Here is a 23011-nt window from a genome sequence, read left to right on the forward strand (position 1 = left end):
TTTGAGGTTGTGATGCTATCAACCTGGAGCTTTTGGAGTCCCACAAGTAGGGAGAGTGTGCTTGAGCATGACTACAGCACAGAGGGGAGTACAGCAGGGCGATAGACCAGAGAAAGAACCAGAGAGCCAAAAAGAGAGCAAACACTGGTCCAGAGGGTGTGGTTCCAGTCCCGGGATCCAGCTGGACCTGAAGCCAGAAGACCTACTTGTAAGTCTTTTTTTCTGCTATAGGAGTCTCACATTCTCTTTTTGGATTAAACCAATTCAATTTGAGCTGACATGTAGCATCTTGATTGATAGTTTCCTTGATAGTGGCAGGGGGGTCCCTTAGCAGGAATGCCTGAGCTGCAGGCAGACTATACCCAGGCCCCTCTGAGCCCCTCCTTGTCTTAAAAGAAGAGCTCAGATTAGTGCTCACCAGACAGGTACAAAATAGTTCATCACAACAGGGTTAAGCATAGGCCTTTTGTGTTCTGGTCCATTCCTGTCCCTGCCTCTCTTGCAGTAGCGAGCATGGTCTTCAGTAAATGTGTTGATTGTCTGGCTGGTTGACGGGTAGCATGGCTCTCCTCCACTCTCCAGTCACCCGAACATTCTCATGCCATCCCAGTCTCCTTAGTATCATTCCACCTACCCACTCTCCAAGCTAGAGGCTTTGCCTCCTTGCTCTCCTTAATATGGGGTGCCTATGAAGGAGAGCAAGGAGACAAAGCCCCCATTGTTACTTTTCCATCCTCACTCCCACTTGCTTGGCATAGACCTCAGCCTTTTGCAGGAGGAAGCCACATGGCCCTGGATCTGACACCTCATTTCAGTGGCCTCAGTTTCCTTGCCTGTGCGTGGGCATGAGGCAGTACCCTAAAAATATGAAGTGCCCCCAAGGATTTGAGTGTGAAGGGAAATCACTAGTCCCCTGGGCACTCAACAACAACAATGACCCATAAAATGGAGCAGAACAAAGGCACAAAGCCACCTTCAAGAGTGAGGAGGTCAAGATAGCTCAGAAATCACTGGCTGAATGTACATGAAGTCTGAGCACATCAGAACGCAGTCTCGTCAGCCCTTAATAGGAACAGAGGACATCGGGTGGCCCAGAGGCGCACACTGGCAGGGGCTCTGAATGACTGGCCCAGGCCTCTGTCTGTCATGAAGGAGGACATGTCACAGCCTGGTAGCCTGATGCCCCCAGCTCCCCAGCTCTAGTGCTTGGGCTTCCTGTGTTGCCAGTCACAGCAGGACTGTCTGCGATGAATATGCTGGCATTTGGGTTTTGCTCATCAAGCTTGTGAGCTGTGAGTCAGCATCCTGGAGCCTGTCTAAGTCTGAGTACCGATGACTCGGCGTTCTGGTTTGTAGGACGGGGTCAGGCCCTGGCCCTGGGCTCTTGAGGTTGGGAGGGTATTGGTGTAACTGGTGGGCCTACCCCAGAGATTCTGATTGATGAGATTGGGGTGGGGGCAGGCCCTCCCGTTAAATAACACCTCAGCAGGCACTGAGCACAAGCAAGGGGAGACCCACTGCTGGGACACAATGACTGCACCACCAAGCCGCCTGTCGGCCTCCTTTCCTGCCTCTGTTGAACCTCTACACTGGGTGCTGCTGATTGGCTTCAGGGCTCACTTGAGTAATTTGCACAGAGCCCATTTTAATTCCCCTGAGACCCCCTGCAGGCTTTGATGGCACTGAACATGAGACAGCAGACACTCTCGAGAAGGAAAAATGGCCTCTTTATTTGGAAGTTCTGAACACAAAGGAAAAAGATGTGCCAGCAATTATAATTCCTCTGAAGCTTCCACCTCTGGACTCAGAGTTGGGTCTTGTCTCATCTGGGCTTTGCTCTCCCCGGGTGAGCCTGATTCAGTGTAGATGTGTAATCATGACCCTCCGTATGGCAGGGTTTGGCTGAGATGACCCCCCCGCCCTTTGCAGTGAGTGGGCTTTTTAGGACTAGGGGGGTTGTGAGCTGTCTCCCAAAGCATTTCTGAGCAACGAGGGCTGAGCACAGAAGCAGCAGCCCCCCATTCCTGTGCTCCAGAGAGGTGGGCGAGTCTTCCCCTGGTCCCTGTCCAAGGCTGCAGTCAGGAGTGGTCATCCTCATCTGGCTGCTCTGAGGAGCCACTCAGAGAAGTGCTTGGCTTCTACTCACTGCTGGCTGTATTACTTTATGTGACTTAGAAGAGCAATAAGTATGGTGACTGTAGAGAGCAGGACATTTTTCTGGCCAGGCTCTGTTGACCTGGACAAAATCATCACAGCTCTGTGATACATTTTGAGCCAAAGCACATTCACCATCGGAACAGTGGACATCATTAGCATGACCTCATTTCCCTTGCTTGTTCCCTCAACAAATCTCTCCTATCACCTCCACCTCAGTCTCTCTGTACTCGACCTTGGGTCCTGCTTTGCAGAGAAAACAGAACACGTCAGATGGAATGCCAGTCTCCTGCCACCACACTTCCAAATATAAAGACACCGTCCGCCATCCTGTCCTCTTCCCCAGGCTCTATTGGAGCAAGGCTAATGCTACCACTTGCTGCCTTCATAAGGACCTCTCCTTGCTCTATCTTCATGCCCCCCCACCTTGACTAAAGAGTCCCATCAGCATTGAGTTAAGTTTCTATCTTCATCGTTAAATGGAGTTCTTTCCTTCCACTTCCTCTGCCCCTCCTCCCACTCAGTTCCTGTCTTAATCATGCTCACTTCTGTTGAAAGCTGGGCCTGTTGAGAGGATGGTCTGCACCCTCCCTCCCTCCGTCCTCACCTCTCACCTACCCCATAGTCCATTTCAAGAGAGCCTCTGCTCCCATATTCTTCCCAGAGTGCTCTGGACAAAGTCACCCATGGCCTCCATGTCATCAGATCTGAGGGACACTTCTCATCCCTTACCTTACACTTGCAGAAACATTTGACACACTCATCGTCTCCCTCCTGCAAAACCTCTTCCCTTAATTTTTGGGACACTGAATTATCCTATTTTCTTCCTCTTTCTCCTCTTCCTTCTCCATCTCCTTTGCCTCACCTCTGTGATTTCCAGACTTCAGGGCACCTAGGAATCGGTAGGGGGGGAGGGGTTGTTAAAAGGCAGATCAGATTCTTAGGCCCACACACCAGACTTTTTGATTTGTGGTTTTCCTGCAGCCCCAGGAATCTTCATTTACCAGTCTTCATGGGCATCTAATAATGCACATGGTTTTCGAGCACGTTTTGTGAAATCTTGCCATAACCATCAGTGGTCTTTGGCTTGGGCCTTTTCACTCCTCACCATTCACATTTCTTTTAAAATCTCATCTGGTTCAAGGCATCAGCTGTCACCTAGAGGCCACTCTCTCCACCCCAGTCCTTGCTTTTGAGCTTCAGAACCACATACCCGTCTACCTACAAGACAGCTCCATGAAGCTGTGCCAGAGACACTTGAAATGTTCAGAGCAGAATCTCTCATCTTCTCCCAGCTTGCCTGTCCCCATGTTCCCCTTCCCTGTCACTGGCACCATTAACCACCCACTTATCCAAATGAGAAGCTTTGACTCCCCCCCTCCCACCTTTTCTCGCTGCTGCCAATCAAAGACCCAAGCAATTTCTAAGTTCTATATTTTCTTAACTCCTAAATGGGTCTCAAATTCTCCAGTTGCTCTTCATTCCCACTGCCACTGTGCTGTCCAGGGCTCCATGATTTTTTTTTCCAGATGAGCCCCTACGTGGGTTCTCTGCGGCCAAGCTTGCTTTCTCCCATCAGGTTTCCGCACAGTCACCCAGGAGCCTCTTCAGAGCTTCCGTCTAACCTTACCACTCCCCTACATTCAGGCCTGTTGTCCTCTTGCTTCTGCTTGAACAAAATCTTAGGCCAGCACACAAAGCCCTTCGTTGCTCCTCTCCTGTCTCTAGATACTCACTCATCAGCAAGATCAAGTAGCCACTTCTCAAGCCTGGCTCAGTCCCAGAAAATTTGAAAGATCATGACAAATGTTAGTAAGTTTCTGTGCTGGAGATAAAATACAAAGGGTCAGATTGTCAAACCAAGCTCCTAGGAATCAGAGGTCTTACCTAGTATTAAGCTTTACTAATCATTGCGAGGATACAAATAATTGTGAGACACAGGTAAAGCATGAGGTCTAGAACCACCAATACTGCTCCCCAGGGCCTTTCTTGCCACATTAGGAAGTGCTCTGCCTTGGGTTTGTCAAAAGAGGTCTCTATGTGATACGTGCAAGGCATCTCTTGCTAAAAAGGGAGCTATTTGGCCATGACATATCTCCATTTTATTCTCTGATAGTTACCTGGCTTACACAACATTTCCCAGGGAGTCGTGCCCCATAAATCCACAGGGTCCAGGTTTGTTTACCATAAGTAGTCCTAGACAGATAGGGTTCATCGTGCTAAAAGCATTCCATAGATAAGAACTCTTCTGCTGGCCTGAATCATCAGTGTGTTGCCAGGGTCTCTGTCACTAGCGTGATTATGCGGGGATTTGACCGGGTCATCGTTCTTTCTTCTGCAGTCAAGGTGGCAGTGGCCTGCTCTGACTCCTGTTTTCCTACACAGTCCTGCTCAGCCCACCTCCGGCCTGTTGGTGTTTCCCAGAGTTCCGTCCTTGGCCTCCGTGCTTCTTCTACACGTGTGCCCCAGAGGATCTCTTTCTCCAAGCCTGTGGCTTCTGGTCTCTAAACATAAAAGTCTCCTGTGTCCATAGCTCACACCCTTGGGTTTCAGACCCACATAGTCCGCTGCCCCCCAGATTGATATTGCCCCCTCAATGTGCTCCAGGTCCTCAAACTACGTGCCTGTCACTGACTTCTTCTTTGCCCCTTCAGATCTGTTCCTCTGCTGGCTTGCCTCTCAGGACAATGGCACCCACACCCACTCGGTTGCCCAGAAACGGAATCATTCTGGTCCTCTTACTTGCTGGCCCTTTGACTTAGGGTAAGTCCAAGGGATTAGATGCTCCGAGCCTCAGTATGTGCACGTGTAAAGTGGCGATCAGAACAATATGTGTTTCCCAGATTGTTGTAGGATTAAGTGAGATGTTGCAGCTAGTGCTTGTCCCAGCGGCTAGCACACAGTAAGTGCTCAGTAATTATCAGCAAGGGTGCTTGGTCCCGGCTGCCTGCCATTCCCTGTGGTGACTCATTGCCGTGTGCTACGATGTGTACAGATGTAGTCCTTCCTGCCCCTTCATCACTGTCTCTTCAGTGCCCCCCGCCCCTGCCTCCTTGGGAACTGGCCTCCTGGATGGCTGCTTCGTCTCCCATCTACAGACAACTCTTCTCCTCAGTCACACATCTGATTAGGTCACTGCCTTGGAAGGCTCTGTGCTGCTCTTGGGATAAATTCAGGCTCTTTAAAATCACTTAGGAGGCTTGACGAGCTCTGGCCACTTCCTGCCTCCAGCAGCTCCCTAGCCCAAATGCTAACCAGTTGGCACCCTGAACTTTAAGTTCCACCTGTCAGGATCTGGTCCATGCCCTCCTCATGGCCTGGAAGACACTCTGCCTTTCCTCACCTCCACCTGAGGAACCCTCGGGCCCTCTGCTGTGCTCTTGCAGTGCTCTGCATGCCCCCCATCACAGCGCTCTCCAGCTGTGAGGTCACTGGTGGGTTCTACATTGGGCCCCCTCGTGGGGCTGTGAGCCCAGGAGTTGGGGCCATGGCTGGTTCATGCTCTTATCTCCAGTGTCTAGAACAGTGCCAAGTAGAGTAGGTTCCCGATAGCAAATGAATGCAGTTGTTACATAGGGGGTCGTGGGAAGGGGCTGGTGAGGAGGGAGGAAGGAGCCCCTGAGGCTGGGGCTTCTGGCTTGAAAGTTGTTGAGACAGGCCACTGTAAGGGAGCTCTGCTTGTACTGGAGTTGTACTAATGAGCTCTTTGGATCAGGAGGGCCTGGTAAATGTGGCAGCTGACCCTGGAGATCAGGTCCCCCACCTCCTGCTTTTATTTATTTGAGAGAGAGAGAGAGAGAGAGAGAGAGAGCACCCGAGTAGGGGAGAGGCAGAGGCAGAGGGAGAAGCAGGCTCCCCACTAAGCAGGGAACCTGACTTGGGGCTCGATTCCAGGACCCCAGGATCATGACCTGAGCCAAAGGCAGACACCTAACCGACTGAGCCGCCCAGGAGCCCCTGGAGACGAGGTCCCATGATCCAAGACTTGGCAATTAGCCCAGGAAAGCAAGCCCCCAGGGCCTGCCGCCTCCACTGCCCTCCGAGTGAGTCTCTGCAGGGCTGGGGCCCAGCGCGTCATCTGCCCCTGGCAGTGGTGGAGGAGTTGGTGGGTTCTCACCAGGCTTCTTTCCTTCAAGGTTGTGTTGTGCCCTTCACGAGAGGCCTCCTCTAGATCCGCTAGTCCTGCAGCAAACTAGCGCTGAACCCCACAAGGCCGGTCCATTTTGTTCCTGTTTCATGCCTCTGGGGAAGGACAGTTGGGGCTGGGGATGGGGTGGGTATTATTCCCGGTTGTTTCTGCCACCACTCAGAAATCGCAGTGAGGGAGCTTTGGTGCTCACTAGGGAACAGTGGGAATGAAAATCACCTCTCCCCCCAAAAAAAAGAAAAAAGAAAAAAAAAAGAAAGAAAACCACCTCTGCCTGTCCCAAATTTGACCTTGGCCACTGTCCCCTAATGAAGGATGACTTCTGACCGTGACTACAGTTCATTTGTCTCCGTATGGAAGAGTCCTGGGGAAGGAGGGTGCAGGAGAAGGTAGGGTCAGGCCTCATGCCCAGGCTGAGGCACCTTGCTCCCCCAAGCTGCACGTGGTGTGAGGACACCCCCTCCATCTTTGGAAGGGCTCCCTGTCACCCTTCCATCCCGTGTTGTGCAAATTCCATTGTCTCCTCCATCTCCTGACTCTGACTGTAGGTGGCTTTCATCTCTACCCATTTTCTGCTGGCTCTGCAGAGGGCAGGTGAGGCCCTGCTCTGAGGAGGGCTGAGGTGGGGAGCACCAGGGAGAGGGGAGTGGGGAGGAGCAGGGAGGCTCTCATTCTGGGCTGGGGCTGATTACTTCTAACCCGGCAGCAATCAAGCGCGCCTCACCACTGTCAGAATTAATTCCCTTCTCAAGCTCCCCTTCAGGTAGGTGAGAAATGCCTGTGCCTCCTATTAACATGAGCGTGACCCCGTTCCTTGTGAGATGAAGACCCTGGTCTGATTATGCGTGGGGAGGATCCCCACCTGCCTGCCCTGGGCGGCATGACAACAGCTCACTTGCCTTAACTGGCAAATGAACGGTCCCACATCTGTCCTTTCTCTGTAATGCAAAGATAAGCCCACATTTGTCCTGGTGGGGGACAGGGTCGGGGAGAAGTTCTAGTCAAGTACGTGCCCAGCAGTGTTGGCAGTGAAGGGGGAGGCTGTGCATAGGAACAGCCGGGAGAGTGCTGGGCGGCCTGGGGCCAGCCTGCTGCTTGCTCGCCTTTGGGACAGAGTCCCTTCCTTCTGTGTGAGGAGATGGCTGCCCCATTCCATCTAGAAGGGCTTTTGAGTCTGATGCTTGCTGATTCCAGGCTGTCACTGAGCATGAGCTTAGAACCTCATAAAAACTGGACTCCACCTGGATGTCCGTCGACAGATAACTGGATCAAGAAGATGTGGTATATATATGTCTACCCCACGTACGTGCGTGCACACACACACGTAGTATGTATACATGGGCACACACGATGGGATATTACTCAGCTATAAAAAAGAATGAAACCTTGCCACTTGCAATGACATGGATGGAACTAGAGGGTCTAATGCTGAGTCAAGTAAGTCGTTCAGAGAAAGACAAATACCATATGATTTCACTCATGTGGGATTTAAGAAACAAAGCAGATGAACATTGGGGAAGGGAAGGAAAAATGAAAAAAGATGAAAATTGAGAGGGAGACAAACCATGAGAGAGTCTTAACTCTGGGAAACAAATTGAGGGTGGCTGGAGGGGAAGAGGGTAAGAGGAGGGGGTAACTGGGGGACGGGCGTTAAGGAGGGCACGTGATGTGACGAGCACTGGTTGTTGTATAAGACTGATGGATCCCTGACCTCTACCTCTGAAACTAATAACATTTTTAAAAATAAAAGAAACCTGGGATCCAACAGTTTCAATGTTAGAGGGAGGGTCTAGAAAGTTCTCTAGAAAACTGAGTGAAGGAGCCAGATCAGCAGGTGGATAAAGATCCTCCCTCACGATACGATGCTGCTCCAGACCCCAGAAGAGCTTCTCCTCCTGGCAGCTCAGTGCCCAGCCTGGTTTGTGTGTGCAGTGGGAGGGAGGCCAAGGAGGGGACGGTGTGTATGTTCCTTCGTTCAGATGCTCTTGTGCGCATCACGTATTTATCAGTGCCTCCTGTCATCAGGCCGCATGGGAGAGTGGAATGACGTCTGTGTTATATGGGGCTTCGCCTCCTGCTCACGCGGGACCTGGACAGACAGCTCCTGGCCCCTTGGATGTGGCTGTGCCCTCTGCCTGCCTTTGTCACTTGTGGGAGGATGAACCAAGGTGGCATTCCTGCCTTGGAGTGGCTGTCACCGCAGGCGATCCCCTTCTCCGTCCTCTGCACGCATGGCAACGGGCCTGGCATCCTGGAAGATGCTGAGGCCGTTCAGAAGCTCCACTGTCCATAAGTCCTGCAGCTCTGCAGTGGGGCAGCCAGATGCCTGGCCAGAAATACCACTGATACAGCGTAGGGACCGGAGCCCCACAGTCTGGGGACACAGGACTGACTGAGGTGTGTGACCAGAAGCCGTTTCATGGGATGGCACAGGGTTGAGTCTGGAGTGGGTCATCATTTGGAGGAGAGGGGAGAAGGGTCATGGGGTGGGGGGCAGGAAGCAGTTGGAGTTACCATAGGGAGCCACAGAATGTGAGGGGGATGAGGGGGAGAGGGAAGCCTGGGTGCTGGGGTGTGGGAAGGCGAGCACGCTGTGCAAGGTGGTGCTTCTGTACAGGCCCTGGGGGAGGGGCACCCGGACCACCCAGTGTGGAGAGTGCACACCTGGAGGTGCTCTCCCAGGCCCCACACTCGCAGGACGGCAGTCTTGGGGAGTGTTTCCTCCTCATCCCTTTTCAAAGATTTTATCTATTCATGAGAGAGACAGAAAGAGAGGCAGAGACACAGGCAGAGTTCTGGAGAAGCAGGCTCCTTGCAAGGGAGCTGATGCAGAACTCGATCCCGGGACCCTGGGATCACGCCCTGAGCCAGAGGCAGGTGCTCAGCCATGGAGCCACACGGGTGCCCGTTTCCTTCCGCTTTATTCTCTAGTACTAGACACTGGACTCAACTAGTCCCAGTTTCTGTCCTCTGTTCTCTTCCTTAGCTCAGAAGTCGATGGACCGCTGCCATTCACTTGGTCTTGGAATAATTTGCCCTTTCTTCTTGCAAAAGAGTAACCACCCCACCCCCGCCCCCCTGCTGCCTCCTCTTCGGCCTGCAGTTCTCCACAGCACTCTGTATGTCCCACAAGCCCCACACGGACTAGTTTGGCTGCAGCTCCCGACGCAAGAGTCTTGGCTCTGTGAGGGCAGGGACCTGGGCTGATTGGCTTGCTACTCTACCCCCAGCCCTCAAGGGGGCTGCTCTAACCAGGAGGCTTTGGGTGCGTGGTTGAGGGAATCCTTGAGTGGACAGCAACTGCGTTGATGGTTCTTTGATCACCTGTCATAGGGCACTTCGTGTGGCAAGATCCTGAGTAATTCCCCCAAACCGTTGCAGTGCTCACTGGTGAGTGGTAGACATTACAGGATGCTGCTCCGGGCTCCCAAGGAGATGATAGTCATGCAAAGGGCTACTGGCGGGCGATGCCTCTCACCTCTCTAGGTAGTCATGGCTCATCTGGGGTACCAATGGTCACGGTGACAGCGGGGGTGAGCTGGATGGCGGTGGGAACACCACAAAGACAGAATGGGGTTTTGACTTACTGACAGCCTGGATTTGAATGAGGTCCTACAAAACGGCATCGAGAAGGGACGTATCCTCTTCCCCACGGTGTTGGTCGGTGTCATGATGTTGACCGTATTTCCTTGTCTTCAGCAGGCAGCCAGACTGGACTCCATCTTCTGTGTTACTCAGGTCCCCGTAGGCTGCGGGTATTCAGAGGAGGGAGGGTCCCCATACAAAGTGGAGCAGAACATCAATGGATACAAACCGCTGTTAGCCTGATTCCTACCCCCAGCACGTCTGTGGGCATGCTGGGTGGACTGCCTTGCCCTCCCTTCCCCCAAAAGGCCAAGTCCGCCCTGTGCCAGCCCTGGAGGTGGGCTCCGGGTGGGGAGGCACACATGGCAGGACAGCTGCTACAGCCAGGACCAGGCACAGATGAGACGGAGAAGCAGAACAGGGGAGCGGGAGGAGGTGGGGTTTGGGTGGGGATAGCACACGGTGTGGGGTCATCAGGGGCGAGGTGACTCCTGAACAAAATTCCAAGATTTAGAACAGGATTGTAAAGATTCCTGAGTCTATGAGCTCATTTGCAGGGTTGGGAGGGAGAATTCTAGGCAGAGAGACCAGCAAGTGTGTGTGTGTGTGTGTGTGTGTGTGTGTGTGTGTGTGTGTGTTGGGGGGGTGGCTACAGGTGGCTTCCTGGAAGGTGCTGAGAGGGAGAAGGGAAGGAGGTGGCAGGAGAAGGCTCTGTGTGGGAGGGGAGGCCCAGCCTCCCTTGTCAAGGCCTTGGCTCCCCCAGCCATGGTGACCAGTTGCTGATGGCTTTGGGTAAGGGAGTGACTTGGCCAGATCCCTTTCAGGAAGAGCAGCCCTGGTAGCAGGGTAAAGGATAAAGGAGGGGGTGAGGCCAGAGGCGGGGCTTGGGAGGCTGCTGAATGAACAGAGAGGGAGTGGTAGGAGCCCGATCCAGCCTGTGGCTGAGGACAAGGACAAGGACGGGGACAGGTGGACTGGCCAGGGCCTGGTGACTGACAGATGCTTGGGCAAGGAGGAGGCCTAGTGCAAGAAGCCAGTCTGGGCCACCCTCCCCCAAACCGCCCCAGGATGTGGAGCCTGCAGGCTCTGGGAGGAGGCCAGTGGTGTCACTCCCTGGGATCGGGCCCCCTGGAGCTAGACCACATCTGGGGGCTGGGGACGGGGCTGTTTCGCATCCCTGGGTGCTTGGGAGGTAAAATTGTATCTTGTACATCCCGTGTCGCGCTCCAGCTTGAGCCAGACTCACTTGGGAAGGGCTGCTTCCTGGGATTCTTGCTCCCCTCCTTTCTCTTCTTCTTCTCTTCCCTTCCTCCCCGGGATGTTTCTCCAATGTCCTCCCTTCCCGTCATCTCAGGATGAGCAGCTGGGGAAGGGGAGCTGTGGAGTATGCCCAATCAGGGAAAGGTCACCACACCGAGATTTTAACCAAGGCCTCTCCCATCTCCCCATGCCTCCCACATGGTGAGAAGCCAGACTCCATAGCTTAGCTAGAAGCAAGTTCACTTCGCACCAGCAGCGGGGCAGCCTGTGGACCACAGATTTCCTGCTGGACGTTCCAGAGCACGTACCGAATCTCTTCCTGATGGGGGTGATCTGTCTGCCCCTAAATGTTTTCTCCAAGTAGGCAAGACCTGTGTTGCCTAAGTCTGTGTTGGCAGCAAAGTGCAGGTAACATGCACCCTGGTCTCGGGGGCCGATAGTCAGCTGTTGATCAGCTGCATCTTATCCACCTGCGTCACCTGCACCATGACCTCTTCTGGGAGCCCTGGGCTAGGGCTGTGCCCTCACCTTGGCTGTGGAGGAAGGAACCCTGGCCCAGGTGAGCTTTCTCTGAGCAACGCCCTGGGCTCAGTGCCGGGGACCCAGCCATGGGTTTGGCACTTAGGTCACTAGAGCTCGGAGGTGGGCGCCGTTGACCTTGACTCTGTATATCTGTGAGCAGAGTGGAGAAGGTCAGAAAAGGCTCCTTGCTGTCTCTGCTTACTTCTAGGTTGCTTCCACAGCTCTGTTCTGGCTTCTCTTTCATTGCTGATGTCACTAATGCCGTATATTTATTAATAAATTCCCTCTGTCAGAGATACCGAGGGTGCTTTTGTTTTTCTGACCAGATGCTGACTGATACAGATGTTTGATGAGGGTGGAACATCTAGAAAGCAAGGGGGCATGGTAGGCAGACTAGTATCTCCCCAGAGACGCCCATGTCCCACTCTCTGGAGCCTGTGTGTTGCCTCATGTGGCACAAGGCACCGGATTGTCCTTGGTTATCCACGAAATTATCTTGGATTATCTGAGGAGGGGGGGCCTGGAAGCGCAGGGCCTCTGTGAGAGGGAGGCAGGGAGGGAGAGTCAGGGAGGGAGGTGTGATGTGGGAAATAGTGGTTGGATTGCTGGCTTCGGGACCAGAGAAGGGCCACAGATGGAGGAATGCAGGCTGCCTCCAGATGCCGAGGAAGACAAGGGAACACATCCTCCCTAGAGCCTCAGAAGGAACTCAGCCCACCGACGCCTTGGTGTTAGCCCAGTGAAAACCATGTCAGACTTTTGACCTCTGCAACTGCAAGATAGTGGATTTATGTTGTGTTAAGCCAGTAAGTTTGTGGTACTTTATTATAACAGCAGTAGGAAACTGATATAGGGGCGAGAATTTAAGATGCTGTAAATCACACAATGGAGTTTGGATCTTATTCTACGGGACACAAGGCTTATCACTGCTCAGGAGTCCGGGTGTGCTAAGCGTATGAACTCTGGAGTCAGGCCGCCTGGTTTGAGTACCAGGCTTGTGGATGATCAGCTTTGTTAAGCCAGTGGTTTTAACTTCTCAAAGCTGCAGTATTTCCATCTCCAGGATGGGGGAATAGTGGTTCTTATGTCATTAGGATAGTGTAAGGATTAAATGAGATGATGCATGCCGGGTGTTTGGCACAGTGTAGGCCAGGAAAGCAATTGTTACCGTGACTTGTTTTGCAACCTTGGGCTAGACAGTGTCTCACCAGGAGCCTTGATCTCTGCATCTACCAGGAGGAGGTAATAGGAGGCCCCTCAGCCTCCATACCCCACAGGAATAAGTGGATTTTGTGATAGGATGAATTGGAGAAGGAGCACCCCTGCTGGCCTTGCACAGTATTCTCAGCCCACCCATGGAAGGAGCAGGTGCCTGTTTGCCCTCCCTACCCAGCCCCTCCTGTGTCGACACTGCAGGCAAGCCTGGATCCCTGTGCCCCTTAAGGGCTGTCCTGGTTTCTGCTCTCCTGTACTGTGCTTCAGGCATAAGCTATTTTAGTTACAAATTTCTTGAAATGCTACACCTTTCCTTGCCCACCCGGACTGACCTCCCCAGGTCCAGCTGCCAGGTATTGATTTTTCCTTTAAATATTACTGCAGCCCAGGAGCATGTATGGATTAATTGATGAGGCTAGGCTTGTACCTGCACACTTCATTAACAGCTGCTACTAATTAGTGGAGTAGTCATTAAGAGACCTATGGGGTTTTGAGGATAATAGTTTTATTTTTTTTCCCATGACTTTTAGGAATACAATAAATAAATGGGGAAGTAAAACACCATGGTCCTGGGGTCGGATGTCAGTCACAGGGTGGTCTTTGCTCAAGGTTTCCCCCCCAAGAACACAACAGAAGCTACAAAATTACTAGAGTGGGACTAGAGTCAGCAGCGCTTTAGAGTCATCTGGTCTACCACGTATGTCTGCTGTGGCTGGGAGAGGGACAGGGCCACACTCTCAAAGTCACATAGGGATGGGGAGGCTGGAGCTGGGATGAGCACCCAGCTTGATCAAGATTAAAGTGTGTGAATTTGGACGATTTATCGACCCTTTTAGAACTTGATCCCGGTGGATCGCATGTGTGTTGGACCATGTGTGTAGAGGGCTGAGCAAAGATTGAGTAGAGTGAGTCCTCGACGGATGGTACCCATTGTACCCTGTGCTCCTTAGGAAGGTGTATCTGACTCAGTCCCTGTGCTTTTCTCAAGCTGACTTGACTTGCTCACTGAGGCCACACTGAGATGTTTTACAGCAAAGGAACAGAGAGCCTTGACTTCCTATTTCCATCTTGTTTTAGAGATAATGATAGTAATAATTCGAATCACTAACCTTTTCTGTAAGCTCACTGCATGTCAGAGGGTACTGTTCTGAGTGCTTTACGTGGATTAATTCATGTTATTCTCTTGATGACCCTCTGAGGTAGGTGTTTTTGTTGATTCCTATTTCATAGAAGTGGAAATGAATGTACTGAACTTGCTGGTGGTACCCAAAAAGGAGGGGTTGCTGAACCCAGTGTTGTAGAACTGGTTCAGCCTCTTAGAGAGGTCGATTTCCTGGCTAAGGGAAACCCCTGCCCCCCTGGTGCACCCAACCTGGGTAGCAGCTGTGTTTGTATCCTCCAGACCTCAGCTGATTAATCTGAGGTGGGCACTTGAAGCAGAGGCTGCCCCACATTATATGTTTTGGGTGACCTGGCTCAAAAGCATGAACTGGGCTAGTCTGACTCCTCTCTGACTCCTCCCTGAAAGAAGATGAGCCTGGGAGTGGGAAGAGCTGATGAGGTTGACTAGGGCTGGAAACCCGTGATGGTCATCAGCTGTGAGTGACCACAGGGAACTGGCCAACTGAGAAGGAGGATGGAAAGGTGTATGGATGCCACGAGGGAGACTGCTAGTTATGGAGGGGTGCCTTAGTCTCTGACGACCTGACTGGCCTGGTTCCCATGGAGCCTGGCTGCTGCTGGGCTTCTGTTTCAGGATTCTGACGATGACCTGCTTTGGACCGAACTCTCCTTATACGGACTCTCCTTGAGTTAGTGCCTCTCTCCAAACTGGCCAGGAGCAAGAGGAAGCAGCCAGGCCCTGGAAGATCCCCAGTGTCAGCAGTTATAGAGAGGGTTATGTTGTCACACAAGGAGCTGGCTGCTGGCTTCCTCCAGCGCTAGAAGCCGTTTGGGATGAGGACGCCAGTGGCAAGTGTTAGACAGGGGGCAGTACCTAGGCCCTCACCTGGGGGCAATCAGTCACTCAGCAGAAGGATGCTCCTATCCCTGCTGCTGGAGCTCATAGGAGCTGGGCAGGAGGTGGCTCTGAACTGGACAGTGACACTTTATTAATAATTGCAAAGTGGCAGCTGCAGATATTAAATGAGACCAGGAAAATTGTCAAAGAGAATGAAGATACTATTACTTGGCAAGTTTGTTTTCTTCCATCCCTCCTTCTTCTCCCTCAACTACCAGCTTGTGGGGTTGGGGCTTGCAGAGCAGAGCTGATAGCAGTTATTGAGAAAAATAGAATCATTCCGTGTTTGTACATCCTAGAGCTTATACTGTCAATCAGAACAGTTGCATATATTTTTGACATCAACTGCCAGTTATTCTTTCTGTCTCAGAAAAATCAGAACTGAAGATGGGAAAACTCACCTGAGGGTGTTAGATGTGGAATCAGAGCCACCTGAGTTTGAGTCCTGGCTCTGTCAGCTTCTGTGTGACCTCCACCAGCCTTGTGGCCGCTCTGGGCCTCAGCACCTACCCTCCCACCCCCAACTGTTAGATGGAGGAGAAGACCGCCTAGGTTGCCAGAAGCCCATTTGAAATGCAAAGGATGAATTTGTTCAAATGCAAAGGGTGATTTTTGCTTCTTTCTCTGGGCCTCCTTTTCTTTCCTCTTGTAAAATAGACAGGTTGGACCCGTGGCTCCTTCAAGTCCCGACATTCAGGAATTGTATCACCACAGGTGGAGTCTATGACTAAGTAGAAGGAGAAAGCTGGCCTTCAGAGGTGCTTCCTCATGGCAGGAGGTTTTGAAGATGCAGGAAGTAGGGGTTTGATTAGGAACTTATTGCTCTCTGACCGGCCCCATCCTTTCTGGCACAGCCCAAACCCCTTCTTCCAGGAGGCCCTCTTGGATTCCTTCAGGCATAGGCCATCTCACCCTTTCTGAAGGGTGTTTAACCTTGGTCTCCATCCCAGCCTTTTTCTGTACTTGGTGGTCTGCCTGGGATGTTTGATGGTGGTAACCTCCCTAACAGCACGTACAGACCCTAGCCTTAGTCCCTAACCCCATCTCTGAGTCTATGAATGGATCCAGTGCATCGATATGGGCTGGGGATGCTCTGTTGTGGGGCCAGCCTACCAGGATCCACTGGTTTCACATTCCTATCAGGCAGAGGGTATCAGAAGCACCCAGACTCCCCAGCCAGGAGCCCCTGTTGATAGCCACATCCTCTTGCACCCTGGGGCCAGCGAGCCCAAGACCATATGGACATTCTGTTGGCCTCATGACCCATACTGGCTTCATGGAAGCAGGTGATGCACCATCTCAAGTGGAGGTCCATCTCTACTCCCATTACAATACTGGTGCCCATCATGGGAGCCTGGCCAGCTAGCAAAATGTATGGCACCAAGTTAAAGATGTTGGTCCTTGTTGGTCTCACCAAACATCTAAATTTCTAGTAAGCATGTGGCATGTGTTATGTGACACCATTTGAGGCATCCATTAATTTATTGATCTTCCTGTTCATTTAGCAATGTGCCCCCCAGGTGCTGGGAGTACAGGGGTGAACAAGGTGAAAATAGTTCCTGGTTTTGTGGAGCTTGCAACCCTGGGTGGGGGGAAATCTATACAACAAAGCAAACAATTGCAAAAGTATTGGATGAACATGCAGTCTGGGGACACCTGGGTGGCTCAGTGGTTGTGATCTCCCTTTGGCTCAGGGCGTGATCTCGGGGTCCTGGGATCGAGTCCCACATAGGGCTCCCCCGCAGGGAGCCTGCTTCTCCCTCTGCCTGTGTTTCTCATGGATAAATAAATAAAATCTTAAAAAAAATTTAAAAAAGAACATGCAGCCTGGTCTGTGGAGTTGAAGGTGGCCAGACAACAGTGTGTTGGTACAGGGCAGAGCACCTGGAATGTTCTGAGCAAAGGGTCAGCAAGTGTGAAAGAAGACAGGTGAGAGAAGCAGTGGTAGGTCTGGGGAGGGGAATCCCTTCATCTGGACAGCAAAGCTTGGATGAGGGGAAGACAACATGGTGCTATGGAGACGGGCAGAAGATTCTAGGGGCCTTTGATAAGCATAATGACTTGGTTTGGACTTTAGCCTGAGCACACAGGAAGCCCTTGAAGATTTTTGGACAGGCTTTCATTTCAGGAGGATTTCTCTAGCTGCTGTGTGGCTAGGAGGAGCATGGGGGTGGGGACTGTGGTAGTCACGCAGGTAAGACATGCGCAGAGCTAGGGCAGGTGGAATGGAGTGCTGCGGGTGGGAGATGGGATCAGGACCTATAAGGAGGAAGAGCTACCAGGACTTGGCTGCGGGGGAGAGGGAGAGGTAGCATCGAGGCAATTCTTAGGTCTCTGTTTTGAGCAACTGGACAGATGGTGGCTTCTTTGATTGAGATTGGGAAGAAGATGATGGATGTGTTATGGGGTGCCTTGAAGATACCCAAGTGGTTCTGGAGTTTAGGAGAGATTTCTGGGGTATCACTAAAAATGAGAGGAGCCTGGCCTGGAGATGGAGACTGACTTCCCTGGAAATGTCGGGAGGGAGAGCTTTGTAAAGGCCTGGGAAGGGCATGAGAAACCCTTCCCGATGCTCCATGGCCTCCATTCACAGGTGAAACCCATCCTTACTTACCAGTCATAATCCCATAACCCCCCCTCTCCGTCAACCTGAGGAAGGGTGGAGATGGATCATAGAGCAGTAGAACATGCAGGTCGGTGAGGGCAGTCCTGGTACCCTTTCCCCTCCCAGCTTCAGAGCCTTGGGGCCTCTGCACTTTCTTTGCCCCACTTTGGGCCCCCTGGACATGTTGCCTCCTCCGAGAGGCTTTCCCTGACCACTCGGTCCCAGACCGTGCCAGCCAGCAATGCCAGCCGGAGCATGCGGTTCCATGTCTTTCAGCGCTCCCTTCCCTGGCACACTCTGAAGTCCTTTCTCCAACCATTTGTGTCCCTTCTTCCTGTTTTCTCCTGGCCAGAGTGCAAGACCCCTGTGGGCAGGACCTTGTCCATGCACGGTGGACAGCGGCTCCTCCAGCCTTCTCGTTGGCTGGAGGTCTCCTTGGCCTCCGCTTCGGCCTCTCCCAGCACGATCCCCAATCCCCAGAGCAAGAGCTGGGGACGCTGGCGTTGAAGTCACCCTGCAATCACCCACTGCTCTCCCTCAGCCATTTCTATCTGAGCTCCGTCCACCAGCAGGGTGTGTGTGGCTCACTTCTTCCTCCTTCTGCTCTTGCAGGTACCATCCACCTGCCTCTGTCTAAGCAGACATCTTCTCCTGCGGCTATTTTACCTGGGACTCTTCAAGCCATCTGGAAAAACTCCAATGGTGGGGTGACACTTTCCAGAGGCCTGGCATCTAGCCCCCACTCACCTGCCCAGTTATCTCTGCCACTTTGCCCTTCACTCCCTCTGGACCGGATGCACAGAGCTCCCAGCATCTCCAGGCAGCCCCTCCCTCTCTCTCACTTTGGAGCTCATCACTCCACCTGGCACACGTGGCAGGGGCTCTATACACCCTCCCCGAGTTGATGGATGACCCGTCCAGCAGCATGGAGGAAGCGGGACTATGCCCCAGAACAGATCTGCCCCCTACTTCTCTGCCCTTAGGGGGAGCCTGCCAGATGGCCTCTCACCCTCATAGCGTTTCTTTCTTAAGCCTCAGACCCTTCCCCGCCTCCTAGTATTGGATGCCTGAGCCTCAACCGGGTGCCTCCAACGGCCTCCGGAGCCCCAGCTACCTTAGGCAGCCTTAATTAATTGTAAAATTGATGAAGCGGCCCCCTTTGTTAGGCTGGGCTGGTGTTTATTTGTATTTTCATATTATTATCCTTTTATACTTCTCTGGGCGCCTTCCGCTCTCTACTGACACCTTTTATTGGGGAAATGTTAATTTAAAAATCATCTATAATGCAGGTGTCACAAATCAAAGCTGTTCGGTAATGAGTTGCTCTTATGTCGTATAAAAACAATTAATTAAAACCCTTTCTGAGAGAGCCGTGCCGGCAGATTTATGTTTCCCAGTGTCTCCCCTCGACCTTCCTTTTTAAGGACCCTCGTGCACTCATCTGCCTTCTGTGGGAGGATGGTTTCCTCCTACCTCTGCCCAGGAAATAGAGTCCTAGCCCGGTGGAGTGGGGACGGTGCCAGGAAGGCATCTGGGCTTGCCTCTGTGGCGTAGAGCGCCGAGAGGGACTTTGCTCTGGTCACATAGCAATCGAGTGGCAGTGCCAGGCTCAGAACAGCCTCTGCTGCCCAGGTCCTGTCCTTGTCATGACTGCTGGTGCCTCTCCTGCCGTCCTCCCGACGATGTGCAAGCACATGCCCTGCTGTTATGCCGACGCTGGGCTAGGAAATAGCACTCGTTTCCCCACTGACAGGCACGCTCATGTCACAGACGCTTTTCCCTCCTTGCTAACCGGCTCAGCACTTACTTAGGGAGTGTAACCTAAGGCATCTAAACTCTGGTTTGGCCTCTGCTCTTGATTCATGGTGTGTAACCCAGCGTGAGCCGCCTCTCTGGTTGGGCCCCACCCCGCTTCTCTGCAACATGGGTACATTGATTTAGATGGGGAGCTGCAAATTGAAAGCCCTCCTGGTACCATTAACACATTGGGCAGGTCTGGTGGGAACAGTGGAGACTGGCCAGGAGCATGTCCCTTCTGAAGGGGACAGCCTCTGTCACCTCTGGATGTTCACGGTCACCTGGGAGAGCAGGCCCCATGTTGCCCTTTCCAGGACAAGCTGGACGCCCAGCTCAAGGGTTTGTAATGTTGGCAAGGGGGTTGGCCCTTGGGTTAATTTGCTCTCAGAGCCCCTTCTTGCCCTGCCGCTGTTTTGCTCTGTGTCTTAGGGGGGGCTCTCCCCTTAAGGGTCCTGGCTTGGGTGCCTTGATTTGTCAGAGGTGCGGGTTCTGGATGTTGACAGGAAGGTGAGTGGCTGGGAGGCAGGGCTAAGCCTGGTGTTTCCCTTATCTCCCTGCCTTGGGTATCATCTCTGGCGAGGCCCGTGTCTCTGGCACCAGTCGGAGTTCCAGGCCGGCCGGGTCACTGAGGCCTCTGGGCTCTGGTGATACCTCCTGCCTTTGTCCCCAGGGGGCTTGTTGCTGTTGCTAATCTCTGCGTAGCCTTGCTGATATGTCATGTCCTGTGTTTCTATTAAATTGCCTCTGCTTTAAATACCTGGAGGGTTTTATAGGTTCTTGGTTGGACTCTGACTGATACAGTTAATATTATGATTATGATTATTATTATTACTTAACACAGTGACGGCTTGTCTGTGGGCTGGGTGGAGTGTGGAGAGCACCGGTGTGTGACTGGTTTGGGTAAGCTGAATTTCAGGGTTGTGACTTGGTTCAGAATGGACCTGGGAAATCTGATACTATCAGCCCTTGTATTTTAGGAACCTTTACTCTTCAGAGCAAACATGTTCTCCAGGGCATCTGGATTCTGGTCCATCTGCCTCCACTAAAAGCTGGCCTCTTGCTCTTCACACTGGGGCCTCTTCTGGCCCTGCCCGGCCCAGCCCCTGGTCGGTACGCCCTCCTGGCAACAAGCTGGCATTGCTGCCCGACGGCCTGAGAGAAGGCCTGGGTGGGCTCCAAGCAGGCACGTGACTTTGCCTGCACCCTTACACCTGCCTTCAACACCCAGGCCCACGGTGCGAGAGTGCAGGTCAGGACCAGAGCCCGGGGCTCCTTCCCTGGGCGGCCACCCGTACGTCCCGCTTGGTGCCAGATGCTGGAGATGTCGCCACTGGGAAGACCCAGACTCACCACTGGGGAGCTGGGCACTGGTCCAGCGGGCATGGAGCGTCCTGCGGGTCAAGGGGGAGTGAACTGAGCAGAGGAGCCCCGGGAGGGAGAGCTATGGGGCTCCGCAGCTTAGCTCCTGACTTCTGGGTTGTCCCACCTCAGTATGGAAGATGCTCCCTTTCCGCCTGACATCGTGTGATTTGGGGACAGTCCGACTCGGAATGAAAGAGGCCAGCCCTGTGGCTGGCTGCCCCCTGCCCCTGGTGGTGGCGCCCGTCCCGCCAGCCCTCCTGCCCTCGCAGCTTCGGGACGGCTCCCTCCTGGTGATCTCATCCTCCCCTCTGAGTGGGGCTGTGAAGTGTCTCATCCAGGCTTTTATCTGGCACATCCACAATTATAATGTCAAGATTGAATAATCTGCCTTTATCTCCCGGGTGACAGCCATGTAGAAACTTCAAAAGAAACAGTTTTGCTGGCATCTAACGGCTTTTGTTAATTACTATATCCCAAAGAAAATGAAATAAAGGAGGAAGAAAAATGATATTTCTCTGTGACAACTTTGTAAAAATATCAGTGATGAAGAGGCACAGTTTAAGGGCTTTAACTATTCATGCAGCTGAGATTCAGGCCTCTACCCACCCGTGCGGGGCCCGGGGAGTGTCTGAGGCTGCCTGTGCACACACACACTCACTCTTGCACTCCCGCCCCCCATCCTTGCTCTCACACACGCGCTGTACACACACGCGTGGATCCTCTCTCACACGCTGAGGCCTTCCCATGCCGTGCACGCCACTGCACGGACTCCTTCACACGATCCCCCACGTGCACACCCCCCCACACGCAGCGCATGCCTTCGCACGTCGTACCGCAGCATCACATATGTTCACACTCGCAGTCCCTGCGACACACCCCTCTCCCATGCCCCATTCGGAGCCCCGCATTCACACTCCTTCACAGACTCCTACCCGTGCACCTGCTGCGTGCACCCCACCGCGTCGGGCCCCATGCGGGGCACTGGGGTTCAGGCATGCGACAGGCTGTGCTCGGGGGAGACTCGCACATGGAGCAGCAGGGCCGGCACTTGGGCTCAGGGGCCAGAACACCGGGGTTTGGGACCCGGCAGTAGTGTACGGTGGCTCTGTGAGCTTGGGCGAGCATTTGCCTCTGTGCTGCGATGCCCTGGTCTGTGACATGGGGACAGTCATAGGACATCCTGTAAAGGGACATGAGGACTCCATGAGATAATGCGGGAGAAGGGTTCCCCCACATGCTAGCTGCTCTTTACAGGTGTGGAGCGGCTGAGCTGGCCTGGTGTTTAGGGGATGGCTTCACAGAGGAGGTGATGTTTGAGTTGGGAGCCTTGAAGTTTGGAAGAAAACAAGGAGCACACATCCCAGGCGGGGAGAACAGCATGCACATGCCATGAATGCCGGGCATTGGGCGTGACTGGACGATAGTGTGGGGTAGCAGGAGGAGGATTAGGTAGGAGAAAGTTCTAGAAAGGTAGGCAGGGCCTGACGGTGATAGCCCCTGAAGGGGTAGAGTTTTCCTGTAGAAGCTGAGGCCACTGAGGTTACATCAGGAAAGCCAGGGACAGGCTGGGTGAGGTCCCAAAGTGGGCAAGGCTTGACCCACTCCTTCCCAGGACAGTGGGTGCCCGGTGGTCCTCGGAGAAGGGATATGGTGTGGCTGGCCACCTCTCTCCCTCGCTTGGGGCTTGAGGGTCCAGCAGGTAACAGCATTCATACGTGAGTGGGCCACGGGCAGCCACAGCAGGTGGAGTCTGCTGCCTTTAGGGAAGGCTGCCGTACTCTAGAATCATAAGCAGCTCCAGGGGCGTGGAAGTGAAAGGAAGATTTCCCAAACCTGGGAGATTTCAGACTGAATCATTTCCCTTCGGCCTGATGCAGTCAGGTGGGAGCCTTGGTGGGGGGTCCTGTTGTAAAATATTTCTTTCCTGCAGCAGAGCTGCAAGGCGGGTTTCCCTGGTATTTGCCTGTGGGGTCTTGACCCCCAGAGGCCCAGGGTAGATACAGATGGTGCCTTTCCACTCCCCGAGGGTGGGAGCCTGGGACAGCAAGTTTGACTCAGATGAAGTGGCAGCCCGGTTGGCAGGAGGGGGAGGCTGAGCAGGCATGAGGAGACCCAGGCGTTTGCCCCCCTGGAGGTGGCTGGGGAACATGGAACCTAGAATCTAGGGGAGCCAGAAAAGAGAGGGGCCTGTCTGATGGGAGAGCCAGAAAAGAGAGGGGCCTGTCTGATGGGAGAGGTGACTGGATTCTGTTGGTTTTCTGACAGCAGGTGTTTGTAGTCAGATGAGCTCTGGTAGGAGGCTCGGGACTGCTGCAGAGGCTAGCACAGGTGCCCCTGGGGTTGT

The 23011-nt window shown here is 53.2% G+C and overlaps 2 long non-coding RNA genes across 2 annotated transcripts in view; both read left to right on the forward strand.

The window, feature by feature from the left end:
- Positions 1-23011, forward strand: part of LOC140632080 (uncharacterized) — a 265581-nt gene that overhangs the window by 6713 nt on the left and 235857 nt on the right. Inside the window, exon 3 of the long non-coding RNA XR_012029600.1 lies at positions 4809-4917. This is a non-coding gene — a long non-coding RNA (uncharacterized lncRNA). The remainder of the gene's footprint in view (positions 1-4808; positions 4918-23011) is intronic.
- LOC140632081 (uncharacterized) lies at positions 8353-21177 on the forward strand. The gene is made up of 2 exons (XR_012029601.1): positions 8353-8698; positions 18121-21177. It is a non-coding gene; the product is annotated as an uncharacterized lncRNA (long non-coding RNA).

This window comes from Canis lupus, chromosome 4 (genome assembly GCF_048164855.1).
Source record: "Canis lupus baileyi chromosome 4, mCanLup2.hap1, whole genome shotgun sequence".
NCBI lineage: Eukaryota > Metazoa > Chordata > Mammalia > Carnivora > Canidae > Canis > Canis lupus.